This window comes from Lacerta agilis, chromosome 15, assembly GCF_009819535.1.
Source record: "Lacerta agilis isolate rLacAgi1 chromosome 15, rLacAgi1.pri, whole genome shotgun sequence".
NCBI classification, from domain to species: domain Eukaryota; kingdom Metazoa; phylum Chordata; class Lepidosauria; order Squamata; family Lacertidae; genus Lacerta; species Lacerta agilis.
In genome coordinates, this window is record NC_046326.1 from 4,403,307 (window position 1) to 4,416,486 (window position 13,180).

A 13,180-nucleotide genomic window follows, 5' to 3' on the forward strand; every position below is an offset into this window, starting at 1 on the left:
GTAACCTGGTCCAGTGTTGCTTAGGGCTATCTATGCAAATGCAGATTCCTTAGCACTGCAGTGGCAAGATATGTGCCCAATAAGGGGAACTACCTAGGCTGCAGCATTGTGCATCAGCTGCAGCCTCTGGACCAGCTGGAATTACAACCCCTTGGGAAGAGCAGCAGCAACTCATTGTTAGGGAGTAGCTGTCAGAGTTACATATGTTCTTCTATGAGCTTGCTTGTGCTGTGCTTGGTCCTGTGTCTTGGGAATGGGAATGAATGAAAATAAAATAAAATAAAATAAAATAAAATAAAATAAAATAAAATAAAATAAAATAAAATAAAATAATACATAACCAAGAAGGCTCCCCTGTGGCCATAAGCTTATAATAGAAGATTTGGAAAATAATTTTAATTTGAAAAGAAGAGAGGAAGAGGAACAAAGGCTTCACCCTTGGAGTCTTCCAGATAATTAGCGCAACAGAGAATCGTGTCTGCATGGGTCCCTCCTTTAGAGCAAAGTAATTGATACAGCTGTGGGTGGAATATGCACATTCACAAAACTCTCTGAAGTAGCCCAGGCCTAAAAAGGCTTGCATGCAAAGAAATCTCAAGAAGTAAGACAGGATTTTGTTTAGAGCTGCACCTTAAAAGTCCGGTCCTGGGCAGCCACGATGGATTTCAATTCATAGAATTAGATTGGGAATTTTAAGATAGGGTTGTCTTCTATTCAGCTGTGCTGGGTACAAGTGTTTGGGGTGGAGGGAGGCATCACATCCACACCGAAGGCTTGCATGGTGAAGCAAATTAGCACTGGAAACTATAAGGAGCTTCACAAATCCACTTTGCTCTTTGCCAGTCTCTTCATTCTCATTTCCTGCTGTTTGGCCATTGCTAGCAGATTGTTGTTTTGTTTGTTTGTTTTTACCTACACTACTCATAGAGGACTGAGAAATTGCCCCCAGTTCATGTCCAGGTGTCACATGGCAGCTTGTTTTTCATGGCCAGCAGCTCCTCCTCCTGCTGTTGCTGATGCTTCTGCTGCCACTGGCAGCCTGGCAGCAGTAACTTTGGGGCATCAGCTTTGGGGCGGGGGCGCAGCCCCATCAGCTACATTTGGGGGGACTGAAGTCACTTCAGCTCCTAGGAGTCGTCCCCCTGCCGCCCACCTGACATGCACATGGACACAGGGGCACTTGCCAGCTGCCTAATCTGCTGCCTGGAGAAGTGTTTGAGAGAGAGACAGAGACACAGAGAGAGAGACAGACAGACAGACAGACAGACAGACAGACAGACAGACAGGACAGTTCTGGGAGGCACTGCTTGGCGGCTCCTTTCCCTTTTCTCTGCATTTCCCTCCTTGAAAGGGGTGTTTCTGGTGTGGCAGCGCCTCCCCCAAGCCTAGCTGCTGTTATTTGGTTTGACGCACCTGTCTTTCCCTGCCGATGGCTTGCACAGCGCTGCATGGCCTCACTCAGCTCGCCTGGCAGCATGGGAAGGGGGGGGGACTGGCACGTGGAAGGTGATGTTCACTTTCCGCATGCCCCACCCCCACCTGGCATACAAGCGCTTACTCAGCAGCGGTGGGAGGTAGTGGCCCCATCAATATTGGGGGGGGGTGTGTCTCAGCCCCTGCACCAAAATTTTGAGAGAGCTAAGGCCCCTTATTCCCCCTATAACCAGCACCCCTGCTTCTGAGTAAACATGAATAAACATTGATAGCCATACGTCTTCATACGTATATGTGAAAGTGACAAGCTCATTGTTGTCCTGTGCTGAGCTCAGTGGAGGGAGAAGTCAGGCAGAGTCCATATGCAAAGTTCAGTCCAGTTCTAAGGTCAGGAGTATCTGTTTGACTATGTGAACTGAGATACTCCTGACCTTAGAACAGTGGGTCAAGAAAGCCGAGGGTACAAGTTCATGAGAAGCAAGAAGCAGCAAGGTCTGGCCAGGAACAACAAATGTTGTTTCCAGCAACTGCCTGAGGCTGGAAACCCTGCTTAAGAAAGCTGGAGCCATCTGGTTCACATCAGAAGCAAGAAGGCCGATCAGAAGCCGGTGAAGTCACTCTGCCTTCTGCTCCTTTAGGCTGCTGCTCAGCAGGTGAAGCCACTCCTGGCCCCTGACACTCCTATCTCCTGGATGCTTAAGAAAAAGTATTTAAAATTTTCTGGATCCCACCCTTTTGGGCTTCACAGTGAGAATGTAGTCCATTCTTCAGTATAGCAGAGGGGAAAGGTGATGATGAAAGAAGTTTTCCATCAGCCTGCATTGTCCATGGACCACCTGACACCATCCCTCCGATTCCAGCCATAGCCAGCCACTCTGCATGGGATGGAGCAGGGAAAAGTGACATTTCCTTTAACCTGTTTAGGGATGCTTGAGGAATTCAATATTTACAAAACTCAGACATGAGATGACCTGATTCACACCTCTCAGCCTCATGTGCAGACTGGAAGTTAGCTGTCCTTCAGATTTCACACTTCTCTCAATATTGTAATGCATTTCTTGTCTGTTAAAACATATCAAAATATGCATTTAAAACATGTCTTGAAAGGAAAAACATTTGCATATATATTTAGATATGGTTTTTAAAAATGCAAATCGAGAAATGGAATGGGATTATGTATAAAAACAGATAAAATTATAAATTTATTTAAAATCTTTGTTTTATTTAAAATCTTTGGCTTGGCTTTACTTTTACTATCAGATGTGTTCACCAAGCAATGGCATATTTATCATTGATCCACAATTCGCTTCTTTTACATCAGAAGGAGGAAGAATCTCTGCCCTGTGAGCCTAATTATGGCCTGGGCCTCCCTATTTATTCCATCAGGCTGTTTTTTCTAAGTCATGTATCCCAGCCCTAGACCTGACATCATATACTGTATGATGCCATGGTAGGTGGAAGGGGCCTTGCCCATGCATGGCACTTTGCAGGTTCTGACAATCAGCTGATCACCGTGGCTTTCATAGTGACTGCCTTTCTCCATAAAGTTCTATTTCAAACTATGAAAACTGGCCACCTGATGTCATTATGACATCAGGTGATTGACAAGTGAACATCCACACCCACCTTTCAAACGGGGGGATGGGGTGGCGGATATCCAGTCTGCCAGTCGCATCCAGTTCCCCACTCCTGGTCCACAAGTCTGAAACTTATTTTTTTGTCCTTGCTGAAGATGTTACTTTCTGCTCTTGATGTATGCAGTCTATTTTTTAAAATGTCAATGTACACATTTATGCTGTTACTTTTGGGGTGTGTTTTTTATTTAAAAAGTCAGAACTTTCTTATAAGAATTTTGTTCTTATAAGAAAACAATTAGAAAAACAACAAATAAAATGAATGCATGATGATACAGATTGGGAACAGAAATATTAGCCCAGCCTCATTGTATTGTACCTTAATTTTGTTAGCAATACCTTGAGATTCTATGTTGGAATAATAATAATAATAATAATAATAATAATAATAATAATAATAATAATAAATTTATTATTTATACCCCACCCAATCTGGCTGGGTTTCCCCAACCACTCTGGGCGGCTTCCAACAGAATATTAAAATACAATAATCTATTAAACATTAAAAGCTTCCCTAAACAGGGCTGCCTTCAGATGTCTTCTAAAAGTCTGGTAGTTGTTTTTCTCTTTGACATCTGGTGAGAGGGCGTTCCACAGGGCGGGTGCCACTACCGAGAAGGCCCTCTGCCTGGTTCCCTGTAACTTGGCTTCTCATAGCGAGGGAACCACCAAAAGGCCCTCAGCACTGGACCTCAGTGTCCGGGCAGAATGATGGGGGTGGAGACACTCCTTCAGAGAAGAGAAAGTGGAAAATTGCAGAGTACTGAAGAAAAGTGGCCACTTCTGGGCACCATATTTAAAGCAGGACATAGAAAAACTGCACATCTGGATGAAGGGAACCAGAGATGGTGAGGGGTTTATGCACAGGCTTTATTAAAGCAATAACACTGACACGGAGAACTCAAAATCAAATGTCAAAGCACAGTCATAGGAAACACCATATTACTAATATAGACTCACCCACCCCTAGATGTCCCTGGAACAAAACCACCACCCCTTCCTTTAGCCCCCTTCCTGCTTCTGAGTTACACAGGCTTACCCATTCTCTGCCCAAAGGAGGGTTTTGGTAAAGGGTTTTGCATATGCTTTGCATAGCCAAAGTATCTTAGGTGTGGGGAATTGTAGCTCTGTTAGCAGTGGTCAACTTAGGTCCACCACACCTCTGCCAGCCCTTGAGCTGCCTTCCCAATGCCTTCCTTTAATGTAAGGAGGTGCCCAACTTCAGGAAGGAAGCATGAGGGTTCTGGCAGGGCCCTAGAGCCCTTCCACCTTCCCAAAGCTGGGAAAGTGCAAACTAGGCTTGGGGAAGGAGGTGGGACAATTTTAGGACCCTGTCAGAGCCCCATGACTCATTCCCAAAGCCCAACACCTCACTTACTGGGCTATGAGAGAGCACCCCATCGGCTCAGCACCCAGTGCGTAAGCACTGCTTGCACAGCTCTAAATCTGCCCCTGCTGTTAGGGGCAAACTACAGTCCTCAGGATTATTTGCGGGAAGTCATGTGCTTTAAATGCAAGGAGTGGATGTGACCTATGGCTCCATGATCTTGTGGTTCTAAGAGCAACCTGAATCCTGCTGGAGTTTTCAAATAAAAACAATTTGCTTTAATGCAAGGTGACTGCTCTGTAAGTAGTTGAGAAACATATTGTAAACAGAGTCTTAGCATAAGGTACATTTGTTGCTGTTGAGTTGTTGTTTTTTTACTGTAAAATGATTATTTTAAAATTAAATATGCAGATTAAGTAAACAGGGGCTCAATTCTAGTGTATATCTACCAATATGGCAACTTTTATTAACACTCCGAGAAAAAATCATCTCTGGGTTGCACCTCAGGGGGTGGAGTTGGCATTCATATGTAGAATGTAAGGGTGTTAATTGGTTTGACTTCAGTGAGGTGTGTGTGTGTGTGTGTGTGTGTGTGTGTGTGTGTATCACTCCATATGCTAATTAAAAACACATCTTTGCCTATTAGTCTCTGGAGAATAGATTTGTTTTTTCTTTTCCGTCTCCCCACACTACCCCTCTTTCAATCGAAAGAATAGCTTTTCAATAGCATGAAATGTTTCTAACTCCAAAGGAAATCTCCTAGGAAACATTTCCCCCCTTTGAAAGAAAAGGAGTGATTTGTTGTTGTTGATAAAAGAGATGCATTACTTATTACAGTGGTACCTTGGGTTACAGACGCTTCAGGTTACAGACTCCGCTAACCCAGAAATAGTACCTTGGGTTAAGAACTTTGCTTCAGGATGAGAACAGAAACCGTGCAACGGCAGCGGGAGGCCCAATTAGCTAAAGTGGTACCTCAGGTTAAGAAAAGTTTCAGGTTAAGAATGACCTCCAGAACAAATTAAGTTCTTAACCCGAGGTACCACTGTATTTGTAAAAAGGTAAGTGTACTATTTTTTCTTGACTATAAACTGAGCCTTATAAAATCAAATTAATATAATTGCTATTATTACTATTAAACAGTGGATAATTAAATAGAGAAAAGGTAAAGGTAAAGGACCCTTGACTGTTAGGTCTAGTCGTGGACAACTCTGGGGTTGCAGCGCTCATCTCGCTTTATAGGCTGAGGGAGCTGGCGTTTGTCCACAGAAGTTTTTCTGGGTCATGTGGCCAGCATGACTAAACCGCTTCTGGCGAAACCAGAGCAGTGCATGGAAATGCCATCTACCTTCCCACCGGAGTGGTACCTATTTATCTACTTGCACTTTGACGTGCTTTTGGCAGGAGCTGGGACCGAACAACGGGAGCTCACCCCGTCGTGGTGATTTGAACCGCCGACCTTCTGATCGGCAAGCCCATGATGCTCAGTGGTTTAGACCACAGCACCACCCGCATCCCTAATTAAATAGAAACATAATGACATTTCTGTTATTTATTTACTTATTTGAAAAAGGAAGAGAATGTAAGGAAGGAATCCTTGGAAGTTTTTGATGGCCATGAATATTTGGCATCCTAGTTGATGCTACATTGCAGATGCAATATATCTGACCCCCCCCCCCCAAAAAAGGATAGAAAATGAGCAGAACTCTCACACCTATAGGGCAAATTATAGGGGAGAGTGCTGTTGTTCTCATGTCTTGCTTGTGGGGTTCCCATGGGCATCTGGTTGGCCACTGTGAATACATGATGCTAGACAGTGTCCTAGTTCCTTTGACTAGAAGGGCTACTGCCTGATCCAGTAAGCTGTGCTTCTGTTCTTAAATGTCCCATAGCTTTATGGTTTGCCTGACAGCTCAATGGTATGTATGAAAAACCATGGGATTGAATTAATGTGGACTATGTGGACTATGTTCTCAACTATGTAAGTAGTTGAGAAACATATTGTAAACAGAGTCTTAACATAAGGTACATTTGTTGCTGTTGAGTTGCTTTTTTACTGTAAAATGATTATTTTAAAATTAAATATGCAGATTAAGTAAACAGGGGCTCAATTCAGATATACACATAACTATGGGGAAACCTGATTTAATTTGAACACTTGGCTTGATTCACGGTTCTTTACAGAGAACTGTTGCATTCTTGTATGCGGTGGCTCATTTGCTTTATCTGTTCACTCGAAGTATCCTCCCATTCACAGTACTAGAAAAGCAGATGTCCGACAGATGAGCAACCCAAGGCACTACCTGTACTAGGATGGGAGGACTTTCCCCACACTTGTCACTAAGCCTTGTAGGGTTGCCATATTTTGAAAAGCAAAAAAAAGGGACATATTTGCAGACTTCTGCTTTTAACTATGGATCTCTATGACGACTCTCATTTTACATACTCATGAAAAAGAGGACATGTCCTGGAAAAAGAGGGCACATTGGCAACCTTACAGGAAGGGCTTTGGGTGAGGAAAGAAGCTCCTTTGGAGTTTTACTGGATTCCACACTGTGTGTGTGTGTGTGTGTGTGTGTGTGTGTGTGGTGATTCAGGTGAGCTTTCCTCAATACCAAAAGGTGTGGCCAGTTGGGGCAGAGACAGTTAGCTTCTGGCTTGAGCTGTGCCAAGCTCATCCTTACCAAAGCAGCTAGGAGGAGGTTGTGATATAGTACTTGCCTTTGTGTTGCAAATTTCCTTCCTTAATGTTAATCAAGCTTTGGTCCTATTGCACTCCATATGTTTTATCCCATATTGTTAACCCATCCCAGACATTTTGAACCCATTATGCTGGTTCTTCCCAGTCTGGCTTCCAATTATTTTTCAGACTCAGTTCAAAGTTCTATTCATAACATATAAGGCTTTTCATGGGCTGGGATCCCTGTATCTACCTGGGCATTACGACAGGAGTGGGGAACAGGATCTGACAGGTAGTCCAGATCTTGAGCTGCCCAGGCTCCACAAGCCACTTTGACAGATGTCACAATGGCATCAGTTGACTCAGTGCACCTCCAATCCTTTCCTTTCTTTCTTTGCAGGCGTGCCTTAAATTTTTCATGCCTGAAAGGAAACTTTTGTTTCCTTTGCAGCCTGCCTCATTTTGTTTTCATGTATTTTTTTAAAAAAAGCTTATTTGCACCCCTGGCTGAAATTGAAGGAGGGGATGCAAAGGAAGCCACACCATGCCCCACATCCTGAGTTCAAGTTGGGGTGGAAATGAAGGTTGGTACTTTTTAAATTTTGCCGCCCTCCCTTTCCTGGTGCTATGCAGGGTGACAGACAAAGGCACAGAATTCAATAAAGCACTGGCTTTCTTTGATGCCGAGGGAAAATACAGAGTGGATACAGAGTGAACCCTAATTCATTTTCAGTTTTTTGTGTGGCTTGAAATTCCACGTCCCAACATTCCTGCAGCTGATATCAAGCCCTTTATAGATGGGTGTGGTTTTCCCAAAATGGCAACATTTGAGTCTGCCAGCTGGAAAATCACCACCACTACCTTAGAAAGCCTTGCTAACAACAAGGCCAGTGGAAGTGATGATATTCCAGCTGAACTATTTAAAATTTTAAAAGATGATGCTGTTAAGGTGCTACACTCAATATCCCAGCAAGTTTGGAAAACTCAGCAGTGGCCAGAGGATTGGAGAAGATCAGTCTACATCCCAATCCCAAAGAAGGGCAGTGCCAAAGAATGCTCCAACTACCGCACAATTGCACTCATTTCACATGCTAGCAAGGTTATGCTTAAAATTCTACAAGGCAGGCTTAAGCAGTATGTGGACCGAGAACTCCCAGAAGTGCAAGCTGGATTTCGAAGGGGCAGAGGAACCAGAGACCAAATTGCAAACATGCGCTGGATTATGGAGAAAGCCAGAGAGTTCCAGAAAAACATCTACTTCTGCTTCATTGACTATGCAAAAGCATTTGACTGTCGACCACAGCAACTATGGCAAGTTCTTAAAGAAATGGGAGTGCCGGATCACCTCATTTGTCTCCTGAGAAATCTCTGAAGCACAGATGGTGGCAATGAGAGGCAACCTTCTTAGTGGTGGCCCCTTTTGTGGATCATTTTCCTTGAGGAGAATCACCTGGTGCCTACTTTAATGTGTTCTCGTGCCACATTATAGGGCCACATAAAGTGGCTTGGAGGGCCACATTCACACCCACCCACCCAGGCCTGAGGTTTCCACCCCTGACCTTAATAAAAATAAATAAAATTTAAAAGCAACTCATAAATATAATAAATAAATAAATAAATGTGCTTTACCTCTTTATTCTGGGTGTGGGTGCAAAAAGGATATCAGAATTGTGACCTAGCTAGATGCCTGTCTTTGCTCTTTCTCTGTAAGCCCTCCCCTCCCTATTTTCAGTGGAAGGAAACCAGCCAGTAGAAGTAAACATTAGATGGCAGGCAAAACTAAGACCTCTGTGGCTCTTTTCCCGGAGATAGCCAATGTGACTTGTCACTTCCTATTACAATGGAAGGGTCTTGAATCAAACTCAACGTGAGACTGCCATCTAACTTACATAGATACAGAGTGTGTTTTGATTAGACTGTCCATATGTTCAGTTGGAACACTAAATGGCACACTAACATATCTGGCTAATGGCGGAGTTGATGCCATGTTGGGCCAGAGGGAGCTGTCTTGTAATTTCAGCAGCCTCTGACCCTTCCCCTCAGGAACGAGACAGATGCCCATATCTTGCTCATCGTTCATGTAATGTGGGAGAAAACCCAGAAAGGCATGGCTTCTGCAGATATGGTGTCTGCCCGTGCTTTGTCTCATTAATAAACACAACCATTTGCATTGGAGGGGGAAAGAGGGAGTGAAGTCAGGCCAAGGCAACATCTTGTATCTGTGGAAGCCAGCACTTCATGGGGGACAATATAAACAAAACACTAGCCAAGGTAGCAAATTGGACACGGACACACAATATAAATACACTGAAATAAGAATAATGTGGGGGGATCTAGAGCTACAGATTCTCTCCCACTCCCCTTTCTTACTATATGGTCATACATGTAAGGCTGTTTGAGAATGTAAAGGCAATTTTTGACAAACAGCATAAGCAACCATGACCTTCTTTCCCTCAAATAATTCTGGGAACTGTGGTTTGTTAAGGGTGGGGAGTCCCTCTGCCCAATCCTGATTTCAGCCACCCCCTGGGGGGTCAAGCTTGACAGCTGGGCAGGGACTTAGAGGTGACTAGTTTTTGTTTACATAGATAATGACAGTGTATACACCACAGATGACGAGAGCACAGAGTAATGTACACACCACAGAGTGATGACTTTGACCTTTAAAACCCTTTATGGCTCAGGACCCCAGTAACGTCTGTAACATAGGGATCTATCGAGACCCTTAGACCTTCATCTGGGATCCTTTTCCAGGTCCTTTGAGAAATGTTCAGATGTTCTACTGACAGTGGGTCATCAAAGCTGCTTGTGTTGTCATTTTGGGAGCGGGGTTGTTGCTTTTTATGTGTTGTATGAAAGTCTCAATGTTTTATATGATTTTTTTTCTTTTTTATTGGCTAATGTGTTTATGTTTTATAATGTAATCCACTTTGAGACCCTTTAGGTAACAAGTGAGTAATGTGCCTTAATGATTATAATTATACATGTAAAGCACATTTTAAAGCACTTGGCTTCCCCCAAAGAATCCTGCCCTTCACAGAGTTACAACTCACAGCACCCTTATCAAATTACTCGAGTTCCCGGGATTCTTGGGGGAGGCCATGATGTGCTTGAAATGTATGGTGCATATGCAGCCTCATTATATCGTTCTCTTTTTCAGCCTAATTATATTGTAATCCTTTCCATCCTGTTTCCTTGACTGTGCTAAAATAACCTGTTGTGCTGGAATAACCACAAAGCTAGGCATGTGACAGGAGAGCCATGCCAAATTAGGGGCCCTAAAATCCACCCCCCTTCTATTGTGGAGGGACTAGCTGCTCAGTTTCAGGTGCATTCCATTGACAGGCCCTTCAGATCTCACTCTGATTGTAAAACAGAACAAAATACAGAACCATGAAACTCTTGAGTGTCTCTAAAGGTATATTCTCTTGCAATCAAAGTATCTCTCTCAGAAACCCCCTGCATTCTTGAGATCAAGGTGGATTAAGGCGCAAGTGTTGTCTCTGTTCTTCCTTTCTGACCCTCTTTTGATTTACATCTGAAGAATGAAGTGCTCCGTTCATAACAATAAAACCAGAAAGGAAAGTTTCTGTCTCGGTTCCCACATTTTCTACCAGGCACACTTATTTCCTTGCCAGATATATCAAAGGGAGTGGATGGTGATGAAAAAGAGGGGAGAGAAACATGGAAACGTTCCCTGAGTGAGTTCCAGCTTTGAGAAGAGTGATTTAATTAATCTCTCTTCACCACCAGTAAAATAACACAGGTCTAATTGGAAGCTCAGAAGCATCCATTGTCCGAGTGATCAGGCTGTCCTTGGAGGTTAAAAAAAAAAAAAGTGGTTGGGGGGGGCAGAAAACAAGGCATTGAAATATGTGGCTTATTAGGAACTCTGCCTTATTGTCTGCTGTTTGAAGTGGTGGAAAATTGACTATGAAGCCATAAAAAGAAAATTAAGACACATAACAACTTTGTTAAGCTTGGCCTGTGTTAAACACACTTATGCAAACAGATGGAGAATTAGTATAGTGAAAACCACATGCAAATACACACCAATAATACAGCCTTGTAACTAGGATGAAAAAGAAAATGCAACCAGCTCTTTCCAAGGACTTAGTCCTAGCTCACACTACCCAGGTGTCATTGCAATCCATATAAAAATGCCCATCTTTTCCCATTTACATGGTGTTCTCATTTATTGTATCTGGGAGGAGCGATGTTAGAGAATTCCATTGAAAGCGGAAATGTGAGCAGAAATTGTCAATGTTTGTTTATTAGTCTCATGCCCCAAATAGAAATCAGTCCAGCAGATGCATATTCACTGTTGTTGTTTCTCTTAGTTTGCATATGATACGTAATCGGTTATCTCCCCCTCCCCTGTATTTGCATTGTCTTTCCTTGGCGCTGAGATGAATGGAAAAGAATAACGTTATGGCAATCTAATTTATGTAATTAATTATGTAAACTACGTAAGTTATGCAGTTTTGCCACAACGGACGTGTGACAAATAACATGGCAGAATATGAACTCCAGTGGAATGGAAATCAGTGCCTTGTGACATTCTTACCTGCAGCTAATTGCAAGGCAGTCCTGGGTAGAGATGGACACCTTCAGTCTCACCTTGGATCGTGTCAGAAACCATAAGAGTTCTCCTGGAAAAAGAGTATGTGAAATAACTTGAATCAGTTCTGTGAGTCAATCGGCGAATCGATCTCCGCCCCACATCATCATCATCCTTGACAGGCAGAGGCAACTAATTTTAGCTCTGTCCCCAACCTCCTCCCTGCTAAGATCTACAAGAGCAAAACTGAGGAGGAAGCTCCTCTTCCTACTTCAAGGGCTGCTTCACTCCCACCAACCCCAAACCTCAAAACTGTGAGCTACTTATTCCTTAGGTTTCTGTCTCTCGGGTTAAGTCCCCCCGCCCCTCTTCCCTAGAGTGACACCAGTCCATTATTATTCATTTAGAGGAATGTGATGGTGTTCTGCTTTGACATAAGTTTACTGAGGGAAAACAAAAGATGAGCTTGCTGGAGCAGGCCAATGACCCACCTAATCAGTAATGTAGTGTTCCTGGGGTGACTCAAAATTCAATAAAATCACTGTCAGGCGTTGAAACCAGCACTTTTTTCTATATATATATAAAAAGTTTAGGGATACTCTCATTTTGACTCAAGAAAATCACAATTTTATAGGTCAAATCGGGAAAAATAAATAGTAAATGGACAAAAATACAAAGATTCACAAAATGTTTAGGGGTACCCTGCATTTTCCCAGAAAAAAGCACTGGTTGAAACATAGAAAAAACTTCATTTCAAGCTTAAGCAAGATAGAGACACAGAGAGTTAAGACTGCATGATTCTGTGCACCATGCAAAGACATGAAGCTCACATGAACACGGCATATATTGAATCTGCATAAGCTACTTGAGGCAAGATCAGCACATGTGGACATTTCATTGGTTACAGAAACATGCTCCTATCTTCATTAAACAATGCCATGGCAACAGGCAACTTTAAGCACAGTTGCAATTTTAACTTGGTCTGCTGTCCATATCAACTACATGTGACTTTCCATTCTGAATTTACCACTGTCTTTGAGTTCCTTTGAAGTTCCCTTGTATTCTTCGGAAGGTCAACTGAATCTCACTGCAATACACCAAATGATAAGGAAGTGAGGGGCCCAAAGATGGGTGCTATACATAGAAAATATAGTCATATCTCGGGTTGCGTTCGTCATGAGATACGAACGCGCCGAACCCGCAAGTAACGGAACGGGTTACTTCTAGGTTCAGCGCTAGATCGCGCTTTGCGCTTGCACAGAAGCGCCGAATCATGCCGCGCACATGTGCAGATATGGCGCTTCAGGTTGCAGACCTTTCAGGTTGCGAACGGGGCTCCGGAAGGGATCCCATTCGCAACCAGAGGTACCACTGTACAGTTTCTGTGCCCAGATTGCAGAGAGAAATGAAAAAATGCAGTTTGAGTAACTAGGGAAGAAGGCAACCTATTTACCTTGGCCCTATTCACATCATTATTCAGATGGCCCTCTTACCAGCTGCTGGAGGGAAGTGATGATTGTGGTCTGGGACAGCTGCAAATAAAT